Raw genomic sequence first — 27,701 nt, 5'->3', positions numbered from 1 at the left:
TAGTTAGAGTTAATGAAAGACTACAACATTAGTGTTCTGTATGATTCAGGTAAAGCCAATGTAGTGGTAAATGCCCTCAGTAGGTCATCCATAGGTAGCATTGCTCACTTTGAAAATGATAAGAAAAAGCTAGTTCAGGAAGTTCATCAGCTTGCCAGGCTAGGCAGCCATTTGGTTGATTCAACCAAGAGTAGTGTATAGGTGCAAAATAGTTCAGAATACTCTTTGATTGCCGAAGTAAAATAAAAATAGGATATGGATTCTAGTTTGGTTAGGTTGAAGGAGTCTGTCAGAGACTAGAAAGTAGAGGTTTTGTCCTAAGGGGGAGATGGTGTGTTGCGTTGCCAGGGTAGACTATGGGAGTCGTGCGTAGATAACTAGAGACAGCAAATTCCTGTTGAAGCACATAGTGCGTGTTAATCTATTCATCCAAGGGTCACTAAGATGTACCATGATTTGTGGGAAATCTATTGATGGAGTGGGATAAAGAGAGACATTGCAGAGTTTGTAACTAAATGTCCTACTTGCCAACAGGTTAAGATTGAGCACCAAAAGCCTAGTGGTTCTGTACAGGAGTTCAGTATCCCAACTTGTAAGTGGGAGGATGTGAACATGGACTTTATGATGGGTTGTCCTTGTATTCGTAGTCAGCATGATTCAATTTAGGTCATTGTGGATAGGATGACTAAATCAGCCTAGTTCCTGCCAGTCCATACTTCCTATTCAGCTGAGGATTACGCCAAGATCTACCTTAGAGAGCTGATTAGATTGCATGGTATTCCATTATCCATCATTTCTTATATAGGTACTCGGTTCAGTTCTCACTTTTGGAAAGATCGGTTTAATTCTCACTTTTGGAAAGCCTCTAAGAAGGATCTTGGTACTTAAGTTCACCTCAGTACTGCCTTTCACCCTCATATGGATGGCCAAGTAGAGAGGGTCATTCACACCCTAGAAGACATATTGAGAGCATGTGTCCTTGATTTTAAAGGTAGCTGGGATGATCACCTATCTTTGATAGAGTTTGTATATAATAATAGTTATCATTCCAGTATTCAGATTGCTCCATTTGAGGCACTTTATAGAAAGAGGTGTAGATCTCTTATTTGTTAGTTTAAGGTAGGAAAGACTGTGTTGATAAGGTCTGATTTAGTATTTTATGCTTTAAAGAAAGTCCAGTTGACCGAGAAGAGGCTTAAGACAGCCCAAAGCCGACAGAAATCCTATGCTGATGTGAGGATGAGATACCTTGAGTTTGAGATTGGTGACTTAGTCTACTTGAAAATCTCCCCCATGAAGGAGGTGAAGAGGTTTGGTAAGAAGGGGAAGTTTTTCCCCCGATATGTTGGCCCTTATAAAATTCTGAGTCATTTTCGAAAGGTAGTCTATGAACTTGAGTTTCCTGCAGACTTAGCATCAGTGCACCTAGTATTTCATGTCTCTTTGCTAAAGAAGTATATTGGTAACCCAGAGGTTGTATACCCTTTAGAAAGTTCAGATGTTCAGAACAGTCTCTCTTATTAAGAAGTTCCAATCAAAATCCTTGACCGTTCGATTTGTAGACTAAGGGACAAAGAAGTTCCCTTGGTCAAAGTTCTTTGGCAAAACTAGTTTGTTGAGGAAGCCACTTGGGAAGCAGAAGAAGACAAGCATACAAAGTACCCTCATCTCTTCTTGGAAAACTAAGACTTAGCCTAACGTAATAGTCTTCCTTAGATTTATTCTACTTCATACTCAGTTCCAGCTGCATATCATTTTCATGTCATTCATGCATTCACGATTCAATTTAGCCATGTATCATGTTTCAGATTCAGTCATGTTTTAGTTGTGTGTGTCAATATAATCACATTCCTCAATATTCTCAGTTTAACCATCGAGGATGAATATTTTCGGAGGGGTGATATTGTAATACCATATATGTTTCTTAGTGTAACTCCTCGAGTTCAGACCCCGAATGCCACACGGTGCTTATGATCCCCAAAGGCCACAAGCTAACCCACAACTGGTACCTTCTGTGAACACTGAATAATAATACTATAATAATGTGGAAATTAGGCTGAAGTTACCATAAGGTTCATAACCAAATCAAATCTGATAAATAAATACTGAAAATTGAACATCTGTCTGAAACAATCTAGTTCGAAAGCCTCTAACTGTCTAAAGATGGAGTTGATGGAACAAGTCCCTAGCTAACTCTGACTACTAAAATAACTGAAATACTGAAATGATAACTTTTTCCTTGAACTATGAGGACTCACCACTATATCTGTCACTGATAATCCGAGCTGCTAAGTACGGTCAGGAGCCCATGCGTCTGAACCTATGATATAAGATATCATAGTGCAAAATAAAGTATATGCATCAGTAGTTTGAATGTACTGGAATGCTAAGTGAGATAGGCTAATATTCAAGGGTCCATATGCATGAACAATAACTGACTCAATAATATGAATATAACTGAATAAGAGTATATGTATAACTGACTGCTAAAAATATTTATGATGTATTATGGTACATACATCTATATACATATATACTATAACTAAGATTATGCTGAACTGAACGCTGAGTACTGATAAATGGGTTACTAATAATTGGATGACTGTTTTGACAGTCCTAATTCTGTAGAACTAATTAAGTTCTATACTAAGCTGGGTGACTGTGTCTAACAGTCTTGATTCTAAAAACTGATCTGGGGTTTTATACTGAGTCTAAAACTGAAACTACAATTGTAGGAGTGTTAATCTAACCGACATACACCGATTATAAACTGAGTTGGGGTCCAACCGTGACCCCAATTGGAAGGGTGTTAGCACCTTGCCAAGGGATACTATCAATGGTTATGAGTTAACCATATCTAGCAAGAAGACATTTTGCTAACCCTCACTAGTAGGAAAACTCATACGAGATGTATCAACCCTTATCTGGCATGAAGATATCTCAACCTATGCTGGCTACATAGTTCTGTAACATAGGGATTGCTACTAAGGGTCAAACCTTTAACTGACAGGAATGCCCCTATCCTTGGGTTCGCTCGGTGTTGATTCCTACTCCCAATTGAATAAACACAAAATTGATTTCAAGACAGTACTAGGCTTGACTGGATAGTTACTGATCGCACTAACTAACGGAACTGGACTGAGTTCACTGAGTTTTGTTAACTGGCTGAATATACTGAGTTCTATAACTAATTGTGTACTACTGTACGTTACATCACTGAGACTATTCTGAAACTACTATAGATCTAGGAAAACATCTAGATTTTTGGGTATTAGAAACCCCCAAGACTCAATAGCATAGATATTAATAACATTGCACAATCTTGAAAGCATGATAACTAGTCGCTTTCTCACAATAGTATGTGTATTCCACTCACATGTACATTAAATCAAACACATACTATTATGTCATGGTTTCATTATTCCACTCATATGTACATTATATCAAACACTTGGGGGGCATAATTTATGCATATAATACTAGTCAACATGCAAGCATCATGATGACAATTCTAAACTCACAAATTCAAGGGTTTCCAACATGAAACTACATAGTACTACACATATGCTATTTAATTCACATGAATTTTGTAATTAATCATGAATTAGAACCCAAATAAAATCATAATCATGAATATAATTTAACTAAACATGGAATTCAGAAAAACAATCATCTTGAAATTTTAAAAGAGGTTCTTGAACTCCAAGAGTGGAAGGAAACCAAAGGATGAGCACTTAACATACCTTTCGTAGAGATTTGGGGGGAGTTCTTGAGGCTTGATTCTTGAACTTGATGAAGCTAAGGCTTGTTCTTAAGAGGATTTTGTCAAAAGGATGAGCAATTATGCTATTTGGGGCTTTAATACGATGTTATAGAGCTATTGGGTGAAGGGAAAATGACCTGTTTACCCTTTAAAATATGGAACAAAACTGTAGAATTTACCCAGGTCGGAGTGGGCTCAGGAGTGCTGCTCTAGGTAGGGTACCGCGATCTATATTGTGGGCTCCCTCCAGCATCGAACTAGGCAGGGCACCAAGGGCTAATCACCCCAAGAAACTATTTTGGAGTTTCAAACACACCTTTACGGTTGTCCAAAAATTTTGAAACTCACCCGATATGTACTGTTGACTTCCCCAATCATGAATCGACTTAAAAACTAACTTTCTAAGGTCGGGAAGGTCATAAATAAATTCCTCAAAGTTTGAGGGCTTTAGAAATGACTAAGTCCTAACACTTCGCTGAAACTTTATAAGTCTGGGACCTCTTTTGGCATGCTTTAAAAGACTCAAACGATTAGGATTCTGCGAGGTCTTACAATATCTTCTCCTTGGGAACATTCGTCCTCAAAAGAGACTGACTAAGCTGAGAATAATGATAGACTGAGCTTACATACTTAACATGCACAACTGAAGCATGATTACGTGACTGAAGCTACTGATGTACTGAGTTTTTATAATGAACATGCATAACTGAAGCATGAACAAATTCTTAAGACATGACACATGACTAAGCTATTTCGTAAAGGTATGCATGATATGAGAATGCTATGCAGCTAAAACTTTTACCGAGTTGGTAAAGAAAATCTGAGCATGGAATATAGTAATGCAGGGGTAGATGCAATGAGCAAAACTAATTTCATACGGGACCTTAGAACATGCATGTTAAGCGCAAGTAGACTCACTAATAGGCTGGAATAAACTGAAAACTGAAATATCCTAAGGCATGTTTGGCAAACATACTTTACTAAGATGGTGAATCTCTACACTTAGTTTCTGTAAAACTTTACTTTAATTATATAAGTAGAACTAAAGCTGGGATATGGTAGAACATGGATAATGTATGGATGCTGGGTCTGAAACTACCTGATAGAGACTAACATAAATCGAGGCTCGGGATATATAATCACACTGCGTACAAATGCATAAAAATACTAACTTATCTGATTAACTGAATGACTGGTAGTTGAATACTGGTCATGTAAGACTGAACTATCCTTAGTCTGATTAACTTAACTGAAACTATAGAGTACTATGTATATGAGGTAAGGACTGACTGAGCAACATGAGATAACTGAGCATAATTGTATGTAATCCGTATTGTCAGAGAATGTAAGACCAAGAATATAACATAATTCTGAAATAGTCTGTAAACTAAAATACTGAAATACTAATGACTGAATAGCTAATAATTGTACGCTATGGTCAAGCAAACCTGAAACTTAATCACTGAACTGATTACTGGACTAAGACTGTAACTAAGACTATAACTGAGACTGAATGCTGAACTGATTTTTGTGAATACATGCTCTATCCTAAGGATGGTTGTACGGCTAAGATATAACAAGAGAGTTATCTTATGAGTAACTATTACTTAAAGTTGAACTTGATTTCATAAAGAAAGCATGAGATATTTAGTACATGAAAAGCTCAAGATGCTTACAGACTGAATCCTGGCTGACTATCTGGGATCTAAAATATGTTGCATGAACTGAACTGGATTCACAATTCACATGGACGTGAACAAACTATTCCTTGGAAGGGATATATTCATGAAGCTTTAGCTAGTAGGACTAGATTCGAAGATCAAAACACCATAGGAACTTGTCGTCTGACTACTAATCTGAATCATTGTCTAACAAACTAACTCATACTGAAAACTCATGCTTAACTGGAGCACTCTTTCTAAGGAGATCTAATGACTTTTAGGGAGTAAGGAATACTCCTCGAATACTCTCTCAAATATACCTTCTACCTTAATATTGCGCTTCACTTAAGATCACTGAAAATATTCATATGGGCACTGCTAACTCTTTCTACTGAAGTTTGAGCTGGACTGAATTCTCCAACTACTTACAAGCCTACTCGGAGCTACAAGATGAACACACACCCACTGTAACACTTATACTAGTCTGAATCATAAATTTTCACACCCTAAATTTTTCACAAATCCTCATTTAGAAGAGGCCTGGGGAGAGGAATAGAATACCAACACCATGGGTTCATCAAAACACCTAACCTGAGGATATCCATGACCTAATCTAATAACATACTGTAGAGCATGAACACATGAGTCATGAGCTACATGACCTGAGTGGTGGAATTTTTGAATTCTTGGAACATGATTTGTACTACTGAGCAAACTGGGACTCCTTATTAAGGGACTGAGATCATACATGATTCTATGGTAAGTGTATGAATTTGAGCTATGATCATAGGGTTGATGCGTAAAGCATGAATAGATATCTTAATAATTAAAGTACAATACCTTGAACTTAAATACAGCTATTTCAGGCATCTTTCCCCCACTAATAATATTCTACAGTACCCTACTTCACCACTAGAATCTAAGAGCCTGACCTGGTTACTTTCCCTACCATCTCCCCCTTAGCTTAAAGTCATCATTCTCAATTTGTGAACCACTTACTCAACCACTCTAATTCCATCACCGAAAACTATATAACCAAGGAAAGATACGGACCTTATCCAAAATTTTCACTTACTGAATTTCGCAAACAACTGATGTGCTCTGAAAGTTTGTAAAACTATCCTGAGATGGTCTACATGAACATGTTCACTGCGGAACGAGACAAGAATGTTATCAATGAAGACTATGATGAACATGTTCAATTCCCGCTTGAACACACGATTCATCAAGTCCATCAACGCTGTTAGGGAATTGGTAAGACCAAATGACATAACTAAGAATTCAAAGTGACCATACCGAGTTCTGAAAGCTATTTTTTGAATGTCACATTCTCTGACTCTAAGCTGATGATAGCCTAATATGAGGTCTATCTTAGAAAAGTAACTGGCACCTTGAAGATGGTCAAACCAATCATCGATTCTAGGAAGTGGATATTTGTTCTTGACTATGACTTTGTTCAACTGATGGTAGTCAATACACATTTTAAGAGAACTATCTTTCTTACGCATGAAGAGAAAATGGTGCACCCCATAGGGAGACATTGGGCCTAATAAATCCCTTATCTAAGATATCCTTCAATTGTTATTTTAACTCCCTGAGTTTTGCTTAAGCCATTCTATATGACGGGGTAGAGATAGAATAAGTATCAGGGAGAAGGTCTATTTCGAAGTCAATTTCCCTCTCGGGAGGAACTCGGGGAAGGTCTTAGGGAAACACGTCTAGGAATTCACATGCTACTGGAACAGAGTCTCGAAACTAGAATCCTTAACTCGAACAAGATGGTAGACATACCCCTTGGATATCATTTTTATCACCCCTAGGTAAGAAATAAACTGACCCCTAAGTGCTCCCTTCTTTTTAAGGACAGGTTCATTCGAAAACTAAAAATGGACAATTCTTTTTTTGCAGTCAATTAAAGCATAGCATGAATGAAATCAATCCATGCCGAGAATGACATCAAAATCTGTCATTTTTAACTCTACTAAGTTTTCTGAAGTGGCTTTCTAAAATACCATAATCGGACAGTTCCTGTTACCAATCGGGATATGATAGATTTACCCACTACGGTAGAGACTGAGAAGGACCCTGCTAGAATTTTGGGACTGGCTCCAAAGTCAACAACTGTATAAGGAGTTACAAAGGACAAAGAAGCTTTTGGATCTAGCAAAGCATAAATATGTAAATGATAAACTAGTAACGTACCAGTGACCATATCAGGAGAATTTTCTTTCTTGATACTGTCGGGACTGGAGTACTTGAAGTCTATTTGGATATTTCCCACTGGTGGCATTGGAAGTGGAACCCTGCTGAGACGGGTGATTGGACTAAGTTGGGAAATGATTATTCCAACTCTGTGAACCTAATTGAGGATAATATCTGATCCTATGGCCTGGCTTGCCACATCTAAAACACAAATCACTACCAGCCCTACACATACCCTGATGATTCCTACCATACTTCTCGCAGAAAGGGTTGGTACGACTACCCTTTGGCCTTGACATTCTATCTCTCTTATTCTTTTTCCTTTTTCCCTATGTTTATCCTCCTCACTTTGTGAATCATAAGCCATAAGACTAGATAGGACAATAGCCAGCTAGTTATTCTGAGCAGCTACTAAATAAGCTAAGGCAATGAAAGTAGCCCTGAGTTCGGGATGAGAGACATGCTCATTCAGGGGATCTGCCTGAATGAGCAGAAGTGCTGGCTGGTTTCTAATTTTTCTTCTGTTAGTCTTTTTGGGAGACATATTCATTGTAAATGAAAGTAAGAAAAGAATTAGACTGAGAGTTTGACTTGAGCTCATGCTCACTCGCACTACCTGAATGCTGAAAGAAGGGAAACTTTTCCTAAAATGCCTCATAGCCTCTTGTTCATAAGTGTGGCGTGCTACACTCCCATGCAAAAGACTCTACTAGACGTTTCTTACAGATTTCCTATAACTCTATTGAACTTTAGGCTCTGATACCAAGTTTGTTGGACCTCGGATGCCACACGGTGCTTATGATCCCGAAGGACCATAAGCTAACCCATGACTGATACCTGTTGCGAACACTGAATAATAATATTGTAATAATATGGAAATTGGGCTGAATTTTCCATAAGGTTCATAACCAAATCAAATAATGATAAATAAATACTAAAAACTGAACATCTGTCTGAAATATCTAGTTCGAAAGACTCTAATTGTCTGAAAATAGAATTGATAGGACAAGTCCCCAACTTACTCCGACTATTGAAATATACTAAAATACTAAAATAATAACTTTATCCTCAAACTATAAGGACTCAGCACTATATCTGCCGCTGATAATCCGAGCTGCTAAGTACAGTCAGGAGCGTGTACGTCTGAACTTATGATATGAGACATCATAGCGCAAAAGAAAAAGTATGTGTCAGTACTTTGAATATAATGGTATGCTAAGTGAGGTAGGCTGATATGCAAGGGTTCATATGCATGAACAATAACTAATTGAATAATATGAATAAAACTGGATAAGAGTATATGTATAACTAGACTGCTAAAAATACTAATGATGCATTACTGTACATACATCTATATACATATAAACTATAACTGAGATTATGTTGAACTGAATGCTAAGTACTGATAACTAGGTTACTTGTAACTGGGTGACTATTCTGACAGTCTTGATTCTGTAGAACTAACTGAGTTCTATACTAAGCTGGGTAACTGTGTCTGATAGTCTTGATTTTAAAAATTGAACTGAGGTTTTATACTGAGTATGAAACTGAAATTATAACTGTGAAAATGTTAATCTAACTGGCATACAACGATTATAAACTGAGGTGGGGTCCAACCTGTGACCCCAATTGGAAGGTTGTTAGGACTTTGCCAAGGGATACTAACAATGGTTGTGAGTTAACCCTATCTGGCAGTAAAATATTTTGCCAACCCTCACAGGAAGGAAAACTCGTATGAGATGTATCAACCCTTATCTGTCAGGAAGATATCTCAAACTACACTGGCTACGTAGTTCTGTAACATAGGGATTGCTACTAAGGGTCAAACCCTTCACTGACAGGAAAGCCCCCATCCCTAGGTTCACTCGATGATGATTCCTACTCCCAACTGAATAGACACTGAATTGATTTCTAGTTTGTACTAGTCTTAAATGGACTGTTACTGATCGCACTAACTGACTGAACTGGACTGAGTTCACTAAGTTCTGTTAACTGGCTGAATATACTGAGTTTTGTAACTAACTATGTACTACTATATGTTACATCACTGAGACTATTTTGAAACTACTATAAATCTAGGAAAATATCTAGATTTTCTGGTATTAGATGCCCTCAGGACACGATAGCATAGATAGTAATAACATTGCACAATCTTGAAATAATTATAACTATTCACTTTGTCACAATTCATTCATTGAGGCATTTTAACAAACACTTATGTGGCATGAACTTGTACACATACTGTTATCTCATGGTTTCAACATTCCACTCACATGTACATTATATCAAACACTTGGGGGCATAGTTTCTTCACATAATACTAGTTAATATGCAAGCATCATGATCACAATTCCAAACTCACAAATTTAAAAGTTTCCAACATGAAACTACATGGTACTACACACATGCTATTTAATTCATATGAATTTTGTAATTAATAATGGATTAGAACCCAAATAAAATCATAATCATTAATACAATTAAACTCAACATGGAATTTAGGAAAACAATCATCTTGAAATTTTAAAAGAGGTTCTTGAACTCCAAGAGTGGAAGGAAACCCAAGGATGAACACCTAACATACCTTGATTGTTAATTTTGTGCAGATTGGGGAGAGTTCTTGAGGCTTGATTCTTGAACTTGATGAAACTAGGGCTTGTTCTTAAGAGGATTTTGTGAAAAGGATGAGCAATTATGCTATTTGGGGCTTTAAGCTCGTGTTATGGAGCTATTGGGTGAAGGGAAAATGAATCATTTACCCTTAAAAAAGTGAAACAAAACTGCAAAATTTACCTAGACCTGACTGGCCAGGGCACCACAAGCTTTGGAACACTGCTGTAGGTAGGGCATCGCGGTCTGTATCATGGGCCCCCCCAGCACCGGACTGGGCAGGGCACCGCGGGGTAATCGCCCCGAGACACTATTTTGGAGTTTCAAACACGCCCTTATGCTTGTCCAAAAATTTTGAAACTCACCCGAGATGTACTGTTGACTTCCCCGATCATGAATCAACTTAAAAACTAACTTTCTAAGGTCGGGAAGGTCATAAATAAATTTCTCAAAGTTTGAGGGCTTTAGAAATGACTAAGTCCTAACACTTCGCTGAAATTTTTTAAGTCTGGGACCTTATTTGGCATGCTTTAAGGGACTCAAACAATTAGGATTCTGTGAGGTCTTACACTTAGCCTAATTAAGCTCATAAATTGTACATGAAAGGCCTAAGACCTCAAATATTTAGCTAAGTGTTGAAGACTTGGTCTCATTTTTTGCCTCTAAACTTTGATGATTTTATTCTTGACCCTTCCGACCCCAAAAAGTTGGTTTCTAAGTTAATTCATGATCAGAGTTGTCTATAGTTCATTTTAGATGAGGTTTGAATTTTTCAAATGATGTTTGAAGCATGTTTGAGTGACCAAACCAGTGACCCAATATGATTAGGTCGCGTTGGGCGCTGCGTTGGCCTCAGTAATATGGCACGATGGCGCATTGGTCATTGAGACACTGGGTACATTTTTAGCCTGTCTAATCCTGAGCTCATGAGGTATTTTTGTCCTTTCCCCTTTAACATGGGATTTGAGTCCCAAAACAGCATTTTTGCCACTAAATTCATATTTCACTCAAAATCCAAAACATTCCCTCCTAAGAACACAAACCCTAGCCCTTCAAGCTTCAAGTTTAATTCTCAAGAAATCCCTAGGCAACTTCCAAGAATTCATCAATTGAGGTATTTTAAGTGTTCGTCCTTGGGTTCCTTCCACCCCTTGGTCCAAGAACCTTTTTCAAATCTTGAGTTATGAGTTTGCTTGATTTAGATCATATTATGTCCATGTATGTGTTGTAATTTGAGTGTCAAGTTATGAATATGTGAATTTCATCTGAAATAAGCTAATGCATACGTTGGTTGATGTAAGTATCATGTTGAATTCCCTAAATTGTGAATTAAATGGTGAAGTCATAATATGTTAGCATATTGATGATTCCTATGTACAAGGTTATGCCTTCCAAGTGTTTGATAAAATAACTAAATGGGTGAAAGTTAAATTATTACTGTTTGCTATGTTTTATAATTTATGGTATGGTCCTATTGTTTATTATATTGAGTCCTGGGGTTATGATACCCCAAATCTAGCTATTTACCTAGTTTACAGTAGTCATAGAAAGGTCCTAGTTGAATCATGAGTAGTAGTACTGAAACAGTTAACATGGTCAGTGTGAATTCAGTCAAGCCTAGCCCAGTTTAGTGCTCAGTGTCGGTTCATTTGAGAGTAGGATTCAACATCGAACGAACCCAGGGATGGGGGCATTCCTGCCAATCTAGGGTGTGACCCTTAGTAGCAATCCCTGAGCTACATAACTACGTAGCTAGCGTAGGTAAATATGTCTTCCTGCTAGTCTAGGGTTGACATACATATTTACATCTTATGAGTCTTCCTTCCATATTAGGGTTGACCCAGCCATTGTTAGTAACTCGTGGAATGGTACGAAGACCCTTTTAACTGGGGTTACATATTGGACCCCAATCAGTCTATATTGGGGCATGTCAGTTAGATGAAATCTCCCACAGTTTCAGTTTCAGTACTCAGTTAAGAATCGAGTTCACTCTTGCTTGACCTTAGCATATAATTTACCAGATATTTAACTATCAGATTTTAGTATCTTAGTTTACATACTACACCAGTAATTGTTTTATGTGTGATCATGCATCCTTGGCCTTTACAGTTTTCATGCATTCTTACTCAGTACCTCGTGTTATACATTCATTTAGTTATTACTCAGGAACATGAACCTGTGCATATCAGTCTAACCTCATTTAGCATACTAGTACATTCAAAAGTACTGATCGCATACTCTTTTCTTGGGCAATGATATCCTATATCATATGTTCAGATTCTTGAATTCACGATCGTATTTAGACTTTCCAGTGTGTTAGCAGCAACAACCATAGTGAGTCATCTTCCTTTCAGGACGAGTTAACTTATATTCAGTTATGCCAGTAGTTCAGATGTTTAGTCAGTCAGAGTTAGTTGGGGGCTTGTCCCATAAACTTTACCGTCAGACAGTTAGAGGCTTTCAGACTAGTACAGACAAATGGTCAGTTTTCAGTTGTAATTGTAAACAGTTAGAGGCTTTCAGACTAGTACAGACAAATGGTCAATTTTCAGTTTTAATTGTAATCATCTGATAAAAATATTGCCAGTTTGTTTTTAAGCATTTTAAACCATTACTTGGTATTGTTTTTAGTTGTTAAAACCTGATGGCATCTCAGTTAAAATTCTGCATATGTTGTTTATCAGTTTTATTCAGTACTCACAGTAGGTACTAGCTCATGGGTTAACTTGTGGTCTCACGGGACCATAAGCACCATGTGGCTTTCATGGTGTACTCCCGGGGATTTACAAAATGTTACTATTAGAAGCAAAACAGATGATACAAATCTCCTACACTACATAAATGACACACAAATTTATTCCATCGTAGAGACTAAAGAATAGTTTAAGCAGGGACAAGTTTCTTATGTTTTTGGTGTGCATTGAGTCATGCTTATTGTGTTACTAGCTCCTACATGTACAATGAAAATCGATTTTCCAAATAGATACTAGTAAATATATAGTGCAGTACACATGTTACTACATATTAGCAAACAGAACCACAACAAAAGAACAAATTTAATCAAACTAGAACACCATCAGCCATTCACCCTATAGAAAGAACAAAAGAGTTGGGCTTTTTTCCTTAATAAACATAATTTACCTAACAACTTTACTCTTAACAAAAGTTCTCCCTTTGTTTACTTACCACATAGTCAAATAACTTGGTTCAATGATATAGCGATCCAGCAACTTACTGTAGATAACTAGTAAGACCGTATCAATCTATGATCACCACAAATTCAATCAAACCAAAGTAATTGCCACAACTAGAATGTAAACAAACTAACAAATAACAACTATGCTTCGATCCAAAGCAAATTGGATCATCCATCTCTTAAGTCACTAGATTTAAGCTTGAATGTATACAAACTAGACTAACACAAAATTAACAATATTCTATATCACTGGTAAATAGGTAATCGATAAAATGGATGATCATCAAAAATATATATTAATGAAAATGAAGGAAAATATTTTTATAAACTTATACTTACACGAAATTAATAAGATTCAACAGGAAACTAATAAAATGAATCATCAATGATATATTTTTCATAAACAAAATTTGATAATGTATCACAAATCTTATCTAGTTGTGTAGTTTATGACCTGGGGAGGCCTTAATACAACATATAATTAGGATGTGACATACGTTGTTCATTTCATGCCAATGATTCTGGGTTCAAATCTTAGTGGATGGCAGTAACATTAACTCTAGGCTATATCGTCTAAAATGTCAAAAATGTGGAATTTAATACTCAACCCTATGGTAGTCAAGGATCTGCTATATAAATTCTCTATTCCATCCTACTCTCATGATTTGTTTCATTGTGATATTGAATAACTTGTGTTTTAGTAAAAACATATTACATCAATACATAATATACAGTAGCTTTATATTGTTTTGCTTAATTACATCAACTGAAAAGTAATCCATTTAAGAGGAACTCTTGATCCATTCAAAATCAACCATTGTTAATTTTTGAAAGTTCTAAGAGAAAAAGAAGTACATAGAAACAAACCCAAGGTGATTCACCCCTTCTGCCTAAGATTTGGTGTACAAAGTTGCCTAATAAATTTACTAGAATACACCTACAAAAGTAATTGTTTTAGTTGAGTAAGCAACACCCCCAAGAAATAAAGAAACTCTTGATGATTTAAATCAACCTGTAAGACCCCGTAAGATCCTAAGCTCATTTCAGCACACTCTTGCATGTAAAAGGGGTCCAAGACTTAGAATATTTTACAAAGTGTTGGGACTTAATCATTTCTAAAGCCCTCAAACTTCGATGAATTTATTCTCGATCTTCTTAACATCAAAAAGTTAGTTTTTAAGTTGATTCATGATCGGGGAAGTCAATAGTACATCTCGGGTAAGTTTTGAGATTTTCGGACAAGTTAGTGTTTAGACTTCCAAAATAGTAGCGGAGGGAGATTAGCCCACGGCGCCTTGCCTAGTACGGTGCTAGGGGAGACCACGATGGAGCCCGCGGTACCCTGCCCAGTTCGGTCCATGCATTTTCTTCAGTTTTGTTCTGCATTTTTAAGGACAAATAGGTCATTTTTTGTTCACCCAATAGGTCCATAACACGGTATTAAAGCCCCAAATAGCATATTTCCTCATCTTTTTCACAAATTCTCTCAAGAACAAGCCCTAGTTTCTTCAAGTCCAAGTTTAAGTTCCAAGCAATCACCAACAACCCACACGAATTCAACTACTAAGGTATGTTAATTGTTCATCCCTGGGTCACTTCCAACCCTTGGAGTCCAAGAACCTTTTTGTCAAATTTTGAGTAATGGGTTTGCTTGATTTAGATCATATTGTGTCCATGTATGAATTGTAATTTAAGTGTCAAGTTACGAATATATGAATTTCATGTGAAATAGGATAATGTGTATGTTGATTGATGTAAGTATCATGTTGAATCCCTAAATTGTGAATTGAATGTTGAAGTCATGGTATTTTAGCATGTTGTACATTTCCATATAAAAGGTTATGCCTTTCAAGTGTTTGATAAAATGTCTAGATGAGTGAGAGTTGAATTGTGACTATTTGCTATGCCTTTAAATTTGTGGTATGGGACTATTGTTAATGATTCCAAGTCCTAGAGGTTATACTACCTGAAATTTAGCTGTTTACTTGGCTTTCATTTGTTATAGAAAGGTCTCAGTTGTATCAGGAGCAGTAATACTTAGTCAGTTAACATGGTCAATGCGAGTTCAGTCAAGCTTAGCCCAATCTAATGATCAGTGTCGTTTCAGTTGGGAGTAGGATTTAGCATCAAGCAAACCTAGGAATAGGGGCATTCCTGCCAACTTAGGGTGTGACCCTTAGTAGCATTCCCTGAGTTACAGAACTACGTAGTCAGCGTAGGTTGATATGTCTTCCTACCAGTTTAGGGTTAACATACATATATATATATATATCCATGAGTCCCTACCAGATAAGGGTTGACCCACCCATTGTTAGTAACTCATGGCACGGTACTAACACCCTTCCAAGTGGGGTTATAGGTTGGGCCCCAACCAGTCTATATTGGATATGTTGGTTAGATGAAAGCTTCTATAATTTCAGTTTCAGCACTTAATCCAGAACTCAGTTCAGTCTTGCTCGATCATTGCATGTAAGTTAATAGCTAATTAACTATCAAATTTCAGTACCTTAGTTTATGGGCAACTTTATTACTTGTTTTATGCATGATCATGCATTCTCAGTCCTTATAGTTTTCATGCATTGTTACTCAGTACCTCATGTTATACATTCAATTAGTTATTACTCATGAACATGAACCCATGCATATCAGCCTAACCTAATTTAGCATACCAGTACATTCAAAAGTACTAACCACATATTCTTATATTGTGCTATGATGTCTTATATCATAGGTTCAGACGCTCGAATCTCTAATCGTACTTATACTTTCCATTGCATCAGTAGCAGCAACCGTGGTGAGTCATCTTCCTTTGAGGATGAGTTATCTTATGTTCAGTTATGTCATTAGTTCAGTTATTTCGTCTGTCAAAGGTAGTTGGGGGCTTGTCCTATCAACTCCACAGTCACACAGTTTAGAGGCTTTCAGGTTAGTACAGACAATTGGTTAGTTTTTCAGTTGTTATTATTTGTTGTTTTATCAATATATTTCCAGACGCTTTAAACCATGATTTAGTATTGATTTTAGTTATTAAAACCTTATGGCATTTTAGTTGAAATTCCGCATATGTGGTTTATCAGTTTTATTTAGTGCTCACAGTAGGTACTAGCTGAAGGTTTGGCTTATGGTTTCATGGGACCGTAAGCACCGTGTGGCATCCATAGTGTACTCCCGGGGCCTTACAAACTTGGTATCAGAGCCTAGAGTTTTAAAGTGTGCTTGGGAGTCTAAATGCCGCATTGAGTAGTCTTTTGCATCTGTGTGAAGAGCACCACACTTATGGACAAGAGGCTACTAGACGTTTAGGAAATGTTTCCCTTCTATAAGTGTCCATATTATGAGAATGAGCAGGAGCTCAAGTTAATCTCTCCATCTAATTCAACTTTTGCCTTCCATGTATAGAAATATGCCTCCCAGAAAGACTAACGGAAGAAGACCTAAAAACCATCTAGCACCTTCGCCCATTCATGAAGATCCCCTGAATGAGCATTTTTCTCATGTAGAGTTCAGAGTTACATTCACCACTCTATCTCACTCCGTATCATCCAAAAATATGCCACCAGCTACTGTTCAGGCAAACCTAGTTTCCAATACTACCGCAGCTAGGATTCGGGATTTCACCTGAATGAATCCTCCTTCATTTTTGAGATCTAAGTCTGATGAGGATCCTTAGGAATTCCTAGACATGGTGTAGTAGGTAACACACATTATGGGGGTGACTTCCAATGAGAGTGTTGAACTAGCTTCTTACCAATTACAAGATATGTCTCACACTTGGTTTAAGTAGTGAAAAAGTGATAGAGGCACAGAGGCTGGACCTTTAGAGTGGGAGGAGTTTGCTACTGCCTTCTTAGATATATTATTCCTATTGGATTTGAGGGAGGCTAAGGTGTTAGAGTTTATTAATATGGGATAGGGCAACATAAATGTAAAAGAGTATTCCGTCAAGTTTACTCAGCTGACCAGGTATGTTCCTCATATAATAGCTGGCAATAGGTCTAGGATAAAGCAGTTTGTGTCTGGGGTATCTGATAGTGTGGTCAAGGAGTGTAGAACTGCGATGTTGATAAGGAACTAGACTTATCTAGGATTATGGTCCATGCACAGCCGATAGAAGAAGAAAATATTAAGGAGAGAGAGAGGGAGAACAAGAGGTCTAGGATAGGTAGCTTTAATTTTACTCAGTGAAGTCAGAGTGTGGTAACCCACCCTCAGTTCCACCCAAAATATTTAGTCCCAGCTTCATCTTCGGCTAGTGCACCAATTTCCAAATTCAAGAATGACAACAAGGATAGAGCGCTGGGCTCTAAGTCTCAGGGTAGTGTGAACAATGCTCAAACAAATGCTCTTTACCAGAAATATAGTAGAAACCATCAGGGTGTTTATAGAGCTGGCAGCAATGTATGTTTTGGGTGTGGCAAGCTAGGTTATAAAATCAAAGAATGTATGCAGGAAGGTCCGCAGAGTCAGCATAATCATCCCTAGTTCAGTCTGATTGCCCATCTAAGTGGGGTGCCGCTACTACCACCAGTGCTCAATGCCCAAATAGGCTCTATGCACTTCATCCCCAACAGGATTAGTAATGTTCTCCTGATGTAGTTACTGGTACGTTGTAAGTATTTCATTTACATGTTTATGCCTTGCTTCACCTTGGAGATTCTCTTTCTTTTGTAACCCCTTATATAGCGGTCAACTTTGAAGTCAATCCCAAAACCTTAATAGAGAATTTCTCAGTATCTAACCTAGTAGGTAAGTCTATCGTAGCCAAGCAAGTAAGTAAAAATTATCGGTAATAGTGTCGTAGAAAGTCACATCAATAGACCTTATAGATCTAGAGAAGATAGATTTTGACGTCACTCTCGACATGGATTGGCTTCATTCATGCTATGCTTTAGCTGATTGTAGAAACAGAATTATCTACTTCTAATTCCCACATAAACCAGTCCTGGAGAGGAGGGGTAGTACCACAGCGCCTAGGGGTCAATTTGTCTCATACCTTAGAACAAGAAAAATGATATCCAAGGGTTGTGTCTAGCATCTTGCGTGAATAAAAGACTCTAGTTCCGAGACTCCCAATCTTAAGTCAGTTCCAATAGCAAGGGAATTTCCAGAGGTGTTTCTCAAAGATCTTCCCGGAGTTCCTCTTCTACCAGATACCTATCCTATCTCTATTCTACCATATAGAATGGCTCCAACTAAACTTAAAGAACTAAAACATAGTTGAAAGATGTCTTGGATAAAGGATTCATCAGGCCCAGCATCTCCCCATACGGCGCACCATCCCTATTCGTGCGTAAAAAAGACGGTTCTCTTAGAATGTGCATCAAATACCATTAGTTGAACAAATTCACAATCAAGAATAAATGCCTACTTCCTAGAATAGATAAATTGTTTGACTAACTACAGGGTGCTAGTTACTTTTCTAAGATATACCTCAGATCCGGCTATCATCAGCTCAGAGTAAGAGAATGTGACATACCAAAAATAGTTTTCCAAACCCGATTAATCACTTTGAGTTTCTAGTCATGTCTTTTGGTCTCACAAATTCCCCAACAGCCTTTATGGACTTAATGAATCGAGTATTCCAGTAGTACTTCGACATGTTTGTCATAGTCTTCATAGATGATATCCTTGTCTATTCCCGTAAACCAAAAAATTATGCAGGCCACCTTAAAATAGTGTTGCAGAATCCTTGAGCCCATCAGTATTTGCTAAATTCAATAAGTGCAAATTTTGGCTAAGATCAGTAGCTTTTCTTATCCATATAATTTCCGATGATGGCATTAGAGTTGACACTCAAAAGACCGAAGCAATGAGTAACTGGCCCAGACCCATTTCTCCATCAAATATTAAGATTTTCTTGGGTTTGGATGGATATTACCGATGGTTTGTTGAAGGGTTTTCATCTATTACATCCCCCATGTATAGATTGTCTTGGAATAAAGTCAAGGTTCAGTGTTCAAATTCCTGTGAGAAGAGTTTTCAGGAGTTGAAGACTCGACTCACCTCAGCCCCAGTCTTGGCGTTGCTCTATGGTTCAGAGGGGTTTATAGTTTACTGTGATGCTTCCAGAGTTGGTTTGGGTTATGTTTTGATGCAGAGGGGTAAGGTCATAGCCTATGCCTCTAGGCATCTTAAGCCCCATGAAAAAAATTACCCTACCTATGATCTTAACTAGAAGCCATTGTGTTTTTCTTAAAGATTTGGAGGCACTATTTACATGGGGTGCATGTTGATGTGTTCACAAACCACAAGAGCTTGCAGTATGTATTCTCGCAAAAAGATTTGAACTTGTGCCAGAGGAGGTAGTTAGAGTTATTAAAAGATTAAAACATGAGTGTTCTATATCATCCAGGCAAGGCCAATGTAGTGGCAGATGCACTCAGTAGATTATCCATGGGTAGTGTTGCTTACGTCAAAAATGATAAGAAGAAGTTTGTTCAGAAAGTTCATCAGCTTGCCAGACTAGGTGTCCGTTTGGTTGATTCAGCCGAGGGTAGTGTGCGGGTGAAAAATAGTTAGGAATCCTCTTTGGTTGTTGAAGTGAAAGAAAATAAGGATATGGATTCAAGTTTGGTTTGGTTAAAGGAGTCTGTCAAATATCATAAAGTAAAGATTTCCACCCAAGGGGGGGATGGTGTGTTGCATTACCAGGGTAGGCAGTGTGTGCTGTGTGTAGATGAGTTGAGATAACGGATTCTTGTAGCAGCACATGGTGCACGTTACTCTATTCACCCAGGGGCCACTAAAATGTACTGCTATCTAAGGGAAATCTATTAGTGAAGTGGTATGAAGAAGGATATTGCAAAGTTTATAGCTAAGTGCTCTATCTATCAGCGGGTTAAGGTTGAGCACTAAAAGCCTAGTGGTTATATGAAGAAGTTCTTTATTCCCACTTGGAAGTGGGAAGAAGTGAACATGGACTTTGTGACGGGTTTTCCTCGTACTTATTGTCAGCATGATTTGATTTGGGTCATTATGGACATGATGACCAAATCAGCCCATTTCTTGTCAGTCCATACTTCTTATTCAACTGAGGACTATGCTAAGCTCTACCTTAGAGAGTTGGCTAGGTTTCATGAATTCCCATTGTCCATCATTTCAGATAGAGGTACTTAATTTACCTCTCATTTTTGGAAGTCTTTCCAAAAGGGTCTTGGTACCCAAGTTCACCTCAGTACAGCCATTCACCCTTAGATGGATGGTCAAGTAGAAAGGACCATGCAGACCCTAGAAGACATATTAAGAGCGTGTGTCCTTGATTTTAAAGGTAGTTGGGATAATCATTTACCTTTGATAGAGTTCACGTATAATAATAGCTATCATTCCACTATTCAGATGGCTTTTTTAGGATCTTTATGGAAAGAGGTGTAGATCTCCTTTTGGTTGGTTCAAGGTAGGGGATGCTGCATTGATAGGGCCCGATTTATTATTTGATTCCTTAGAGAAGGGTTGGTTTATCAGAGAAAGGCTTAAGACAGCCCAAAGCCAATGGAAATCTTATACCAATGTGCAGAAAAAAAATCTTGAGTTTGAGATTGGGGAATTTTGTGTATCTGAAGATCTCTCCCGTGAAGGGAGTAAAGAGGTTTGGAAAGAAAGGGAAGCTTAGTCCCCGATATGTTGGCCCTTACAGGATCTTGAATCGCTATGGGAAGGTAGCCTATGAACTTGCGTTGCCTACAGACTTAGCATCAGTGCACCCAGTATTTCACGTCTCCTTGCTAAAGAAGTTTATTGGTAACCCAGCGGTTGTAGTCCCCTTAGAATATGTAGATATCCAAAACAGTCTCTCTTACGAAAAAATGCCAGTCAAAGTTCTTGACCGTTAGATTCGCATACTAAGAACAAAGAAGTTCCCTTGGTCAAAGTCCATTGGCAAAACCAGTCCATTGAAGGATCCACTTGGGAAGCAAAAGCAGACATGCCAACCAAGTACCCTTATCTCTTCTCTGTAGACTCAGACTCAACCTAATTTAATAGTCTTCATTAGATATATCCTACTTCATACTTAATTCCAGTTGCATATCATTCTCATGGTGTTATGCATTCACGAATTAGATCATTTATGTAATTATATTTTCAGCATATATATTCGGCATGTAACCTCAATTCTTCAGTGTTCTCAGCTTAACCAGCCTCATTTGAGGATGAATGTTCCTAAGGGAGAGATATTGTAAGACCCCATAAGATCCTAAGCTCATTTCACCTCACTCTTGCATGTAAAAAGGGTCTAAGACTTAGAATATTTTACTAAGTGTTGGGACTTAGTCCTTTCTAAATCCCACAAACATCAATGAATTTATTTTCAACCTTTCCAACATTGGAAAGTTAGTTTTTAAGTTGATTCATGATCGAGGAAGTCAATAGTATACCTCAGGTGAGTTTTGGGATTTTCAGACAAGGGTAAGGGCGTATTTGGACTTCCAAAATTATAGCAGAGGGCTATTAGCCAGCGGCTCCCTGCCCAGTCTAGTGCTGGGGAAGCCTGTGATGGAGCCCATGATGCCCTCTCCAGAGTGGCGCTCTGGAGCCCGCAGCACCCTACTCAGTTCGATTCGTGCATTTTCTTCAGTTTTGTTTTGCATTTTTAAGGGCAAATGGATCATTTTTTCCTTCATCCAATAGGTCCATAACATGGGATTAAAGCCCCAAATAGCATATTCACTCATCTTTTTCATAAATTCTCTCAAGAACAAGCCCTAGTTTCTTCAAGTCCAAGTAAAAGTTCCAATCAATCACCAACAACCCACACGAATTCAACTACTAAAGTATGTTAAGTGTTCATCCTTGGGTCCCTTCCAACCCTTGGAGTACAAGAACCTTTTTTTCAAACTTTGAGTAATGGGTTTGCTTGATTTAGATCATATTTTCCCCATGTATGCGTTGTAATTTGAGTGTCATGTTATGAATATATGAATTTCATGTGAAATAAGCTAATGCGTATGTTGATTGATGTAAGTATCATGTAGAACCCCCAAATTGTGAATTAAATCTTAAATTCATGGTGTTTTAGCATGTTGTGCATTCCCATATTCAAGGTTATGGCTTTCAAGTGTTTGATAAAAAGTCTAGATGAGTGAGAGTTGAATTGTGATTATTTGCTATGCCTTTAAATTTGTGGTATGGTCCTATTGTCAATGATACTGAGTCCTGGGGGTTGTAATACCCTAAATTTAGCTATTTACTTAGTTTTTATTAGTTATGGAAAAGTCCAAGTTGTATCAGAAGCAGTAATGCTCAGTCAGTTAACACGGTCAATGCGAGTTCAGTCAAGTTTAGCCCTGTCTAGTGATCAGTATCATTCCAGTTGGGAGTAGGATTCAACACCAAGCGAACCCAAGGATGGGGGCATTCGTGCCAGCTTAGGGTGTGACCCTTAGTAGCATCCCTGAGTTACAGAACTACGTAGCCAGCGTAGGTTGATATGTCTTTCTGCCAATTTAGGGTTGACGTACATATATATATATATATATATACATATATCATGAGTCTTCCTGACAGATTAGGGTTGACCCAGCCATTGTTATTAACCCGCGGTATGGTACTAACACCCTTCTAACTGAGGTTACAGGTTGGACCCAAACCAGTCTATATTGGGGCATGTAGGTTAGATGAAAACTCCCACAGTTTTGGTTTCAGCACTCAGTTCAGTCTTGCTTGACCATAGCATGTAATTTACCAACTAATTAACTATCAAAGTTTAGTACCTCAATTTACGGGCTAATTCAGTACTTGTTTTATGTATGGTCTTGCATTCTCAGTCCTTACTGTTTTCATGCATTGCTACTCAGTACCTCATGTTATACATTCAGTCAGTTATTACTCATGAATATAAACCAGTGCACATCAGCCTAACCTCATTTAGTATACCAGTATATTGAAACGTACTAACTGCATACTCTTTTCTTACGCTATGATGTCTTATATCATAGGTTCAGATGCTTGGATCCCTGATCATACTTAGACTTTTCATTGCATCAGCATCAGCAGCCTTGGTGAGTCCACTTCCTTAGAGGATGAGTTCTCTTATGTTTAGTTATGTCAGTAGTTCAATTATTTAGTCGGTCAGAGTTAGTTGGGGCCTTCTCCCATCAACTCAACAGTCAGACAGTTTAGAGGCTTTCAGACTAGAACTAACAGTTGGTCAATTTTTTAGTTTTGATTATCCATTGTGTTATCAGTGTGTTTCCAGACGCTTTAAACTATGATTTGGTATTGATTTTAGTTATTGAAACCTTATGGAATTTCAGTTGAAATTCCGCATATGTTGTTTATCAGTTTTATTCAGTGTTCACAACAGGTACCAGCTCATAGGTTAGCTTGTGGTCTCATGGGATCCTAAGCACCGTGTGGCATCCAGGGTGTACTCTCGAGGAGTTTCACAACCATAGTCAATTCTCAGAAGTTCTAAAGCAGTTAACAATATCTATATTGTATTGGCACTTCGCAGAATTGTGTATTCAGTTAAATGGCACTCCAAAGAAAATGATATCATTATGATGCAGCATCAGCATTTCAGTTCTAACTTGATAGATTATCACTTACCTAATATTACAAATCCAGTCAGACAAATATTTCCTAGTGGATGCCTTTAACACTCAATATTTCTTCTACGACAGTTTTGTTGCGCGACCTACTCCTTTTCTTCCTGCTTCTCCCAGTTCCCTTACCATTCTTGTTTTCCTACACTAGATACTTAGAGGAAGAATGGAAAATCATATATGTTTTCACTAATGATAAGTAACTAATAAATAATCAATTAGAACTATTGACAAATTTATGAGGTGTGCACATAGACATTTTCTTCTCTTTAACAAATGGGTGGTCAGACATGCAGAAAAGAATAAATTGCTTGGTCATCGGGGTAGTTTGGTTGGGATAAGTTAACCTAGCTTTGTTTAAGTAACTTTAGAAACTGAGAATCACCTTTCCCAAGGAAGAAACATTTGTATCTAAAAATTTCTTTTTCTTCTTGATTGAGAGTGGATTTGGACCCTGTAGAAGGAAAGACATAAACCAGTCATTCAGGGACATATTTAGCTGAACATGATTTAAACAAATAATGTCCATGAAAAATATTGTGTAAATAAATATGGTCAGCTTAGTCAACTTATAGAATAACAAGGTGAAAAATTCATCTACAACCATATTCCAGCAGTAACAGGACACAACGTAGGACAGTACCGAGCAACTTACAGTATTGAAGGTTTTTCGATCAAGCTTCAATTTAGATATAATCAGATGGAAAACACAACCTCAATAATCAGATTTAAGCAGCGTAACTTATAACAACTACCTAATGTTTCAGAATACACAGCTAATTCAGAAGAGTAATCCTCCCAAATCACTAATAGCCACTAGTTTCTTCATAATAACACTATGCAACACAGGTAGCATATAACTAGTTAGAAGTGAAGAGTAAGACAAGCAAGAAGATAACACAAATACAACCATACAAATATTAATAGACAAATTGTTGAAATTACAGTACAGATAACATGCGTCCAATCAAGAAAGACATAAATCTAAACCAAATTAATTATATTTCATCTACAAACAATAATATAGATTAGATTGAAGTACTAAAGTCGGTAGCCCGTGAACGAGTTAGCCCTTCCGTTTTTTGCTAGTTTTAAAACCCTGGACTTTAGGATTTGCACCCACTTCATTGACCACTAGGTCATACTCTGGTTATGTATCAAGTAGTAAAATGAGTATCAATTGACAAGCTAATGAAAAAATTCCTCAAAAAACATACTCAGTTAGCCACATGAAATTAGCCAAAAAACTATCAAGAATCCAAAATGAGAATCCAATTACCCATATGAGAATAAACTAAACGGAAGCTGGAATAAACTATCAAGAACCAAAAATGAGAATCCAAATTAGCCGCATGCAATTAGCCAAAAAGAAAAGAAAAAGTTAGAATCCACTTACAAAATGAAACAAAAACAAAAAAGTTACCGTGACTATCTAAGACATTTCAAAGAAGAACCAATTGTCTTTGATCTTAACTTTCAGCAACGCCTTTGTGAAAATGAAATCGAGAGTTTGGTTCTAAATTGATTTTGGGGGGAAAATGAGAGCTGGGTTTTGGGGGAAAATTAGAGAGAGGGTTTTGTCTAAATAAAAAAGGCAACACTAAATTAATGTCCAGCTATTTTTTTGATGTATTGCGGGGGTTAAAACCCCGTAAATCTAAATATTTTAGCGGTTTATCTATCACCTCCCGTAATTAGTATAATTTTGTAGAGGTTAAAATAACCTCACAAAAAAAATCCATAATTAGACCTCTTTTATGCAGTGAAGCTTATAAAATAACATCAAAAAATCAAAAGCATTATTCAATAAAAAATAAATAAATCATAATAAAAAAAATATTTACCATGAAAACTCATGGAAAGTCATATAAGTTGATTGTATTTGGCATTAACGGAGTCAACAAATATTTAATAGTTATTTTGAAGCTTTCATAACCCTAAGAATAGTTGTTAAATGCCTCAAGATCCTCAGAGAACTTTATTAAACTAAGTGGTATGTTGTTGTTAGCACCTTTCGTCAAAAGAAAATTATGTAAGAACCAAACCATGCACAATGATTGCTTGTGCTTCTTTGAAAGCCATTTACCTTACAATGCTTCTATCAAACTTTTATTTTGAAGCTTAGACCAACAAAGAACATCAAGTTATCACCATCACTTGACTTGACTTTGCTTTTTTTGGGTATGCGAGGTGCGCTTTTTTTTATTAGAATAGGTATAAGTTGAGAAGGAGAATGAGAATAATATTTCAGTTCAGTAACTATGGAAAAATCATTCCAACCAAAACAAACAGGCATGCCACAGTAATTTATCAACATCTCATCCATATTATCTTTATTTTCATAGATAAACCTACCCTTGAGAAGATCATATACCTTGGTCATTTGGAAACGAGCATTATTGTCCTCTGACAAATAAAGATATTGTCCAAAGCGACTGTCCCTGAAATAAGCATTCAATTTTTAGTCTCGAAGTATTTTTCTGAAGGTGTCATGGCTGACTTAACCACAAAATCACCAATTAAATATATTGCATCATAACATTGCATTCTCACATAATAACCATCAATGCTGAAGGTTTGACAAACTCTTCAGTGGAAGGACTATTAGTATTTGGATCATCCCTTTTGAAACATTCCTCATCTCCAGGTTCATTATCTTCTGCTTCTAATTGAGATATCGCTTGTATAGCAAGCTCATTGAGTGGTGGATGTAGCCTAGTTGTTTCACTTGTTCCTTTACTTAGATTTGATTTGGTTACTTTTTTTGGGAAGCTATATTATCTAAAAATAATAGAAAAATAAAAAAGATTATAATTTATTAATGCATCATTAGAAAAAGGATAACAGTAAATCTAACATGCACAACAAAGTAAAACAACAATTTCAACAGATTACACATTTATTGTAACAGGTGGGTTTTTTGTTGTAAAATATAACTAACATGTTTCAATGGATGAGTAATCTATTGAAAACAATTAAAATAGTTTCAAAAATATTGTGATTACTTCTAATAGATCACTCATCTGTTGAAACAGATGACCGGTCTGTGCAAAAGACTATTTATCTGTTGTAGCATATGAATGATCTGTTTAAACTACTATAAACTGTTAATATTTTTTATATTTCTTCCAACAGAAGGGTCATCTATCCCAATAGATGAATGATCTATTGGAAAAAATCAAAGTCTTGGACATGTCATATTATTGGAATAGTTGATAAAATTTCATCCAACAGATGGTTCATCTGTTGCATCAGATGGTTCATTTGTTATATCAGATGGTTTATCTATTGCATCAGATGGTTAATCTATTGCAGTATATAACTAATATATTGCAACGGATGAGTAATCTGTTGGAAACAATAAAAAAAATTTAACACTGTTATGATTTCTTCCAACATATCACTCATTTGTTGAAATAGATAACTAGTTTGTGCAACAGATCATTTATCTGTTGCAATATATGAGTGATTAATTGCACATACCAGACAACTGTTTCAATAGATGAGTGATCTGTTGGAAGAAATCTTTATTGGAATTATTTTCAACTGCCAATATTGTTTAGTTTTCTTCCAATAGAAGGGTCATCTGTTGTAACACATTGATGATCTATTGGAAGAAATCAAAGACCTGGACATGTCATCTATTGGAATAGTTTATAGGATTTCATCCAACAGATGGTTAATCTGTTGCATTAGATGGTAAATCTATTGCAGAAAAAATAATATCA

The sequence above is a fragment of the Capsicum annuum genome, chromosome 12 (assembly GCF_002878395.1).
Source record: "Capsicum annuum cultivar UCD-10X-F1 chromosome 12, UCD10Xv1.1, whole genome shotgun sequence".
NCBI lineage: Eukaryota > Viridiplantae > Streptophyta > Magnoliopsida > Solanales > Solanaceae > Capsicum > Capsicum annuum.
The sequence above is the reverse complement of the archived record's forward strand: the minus strand, read 5'-3'. Positions refer to the sequence as shown.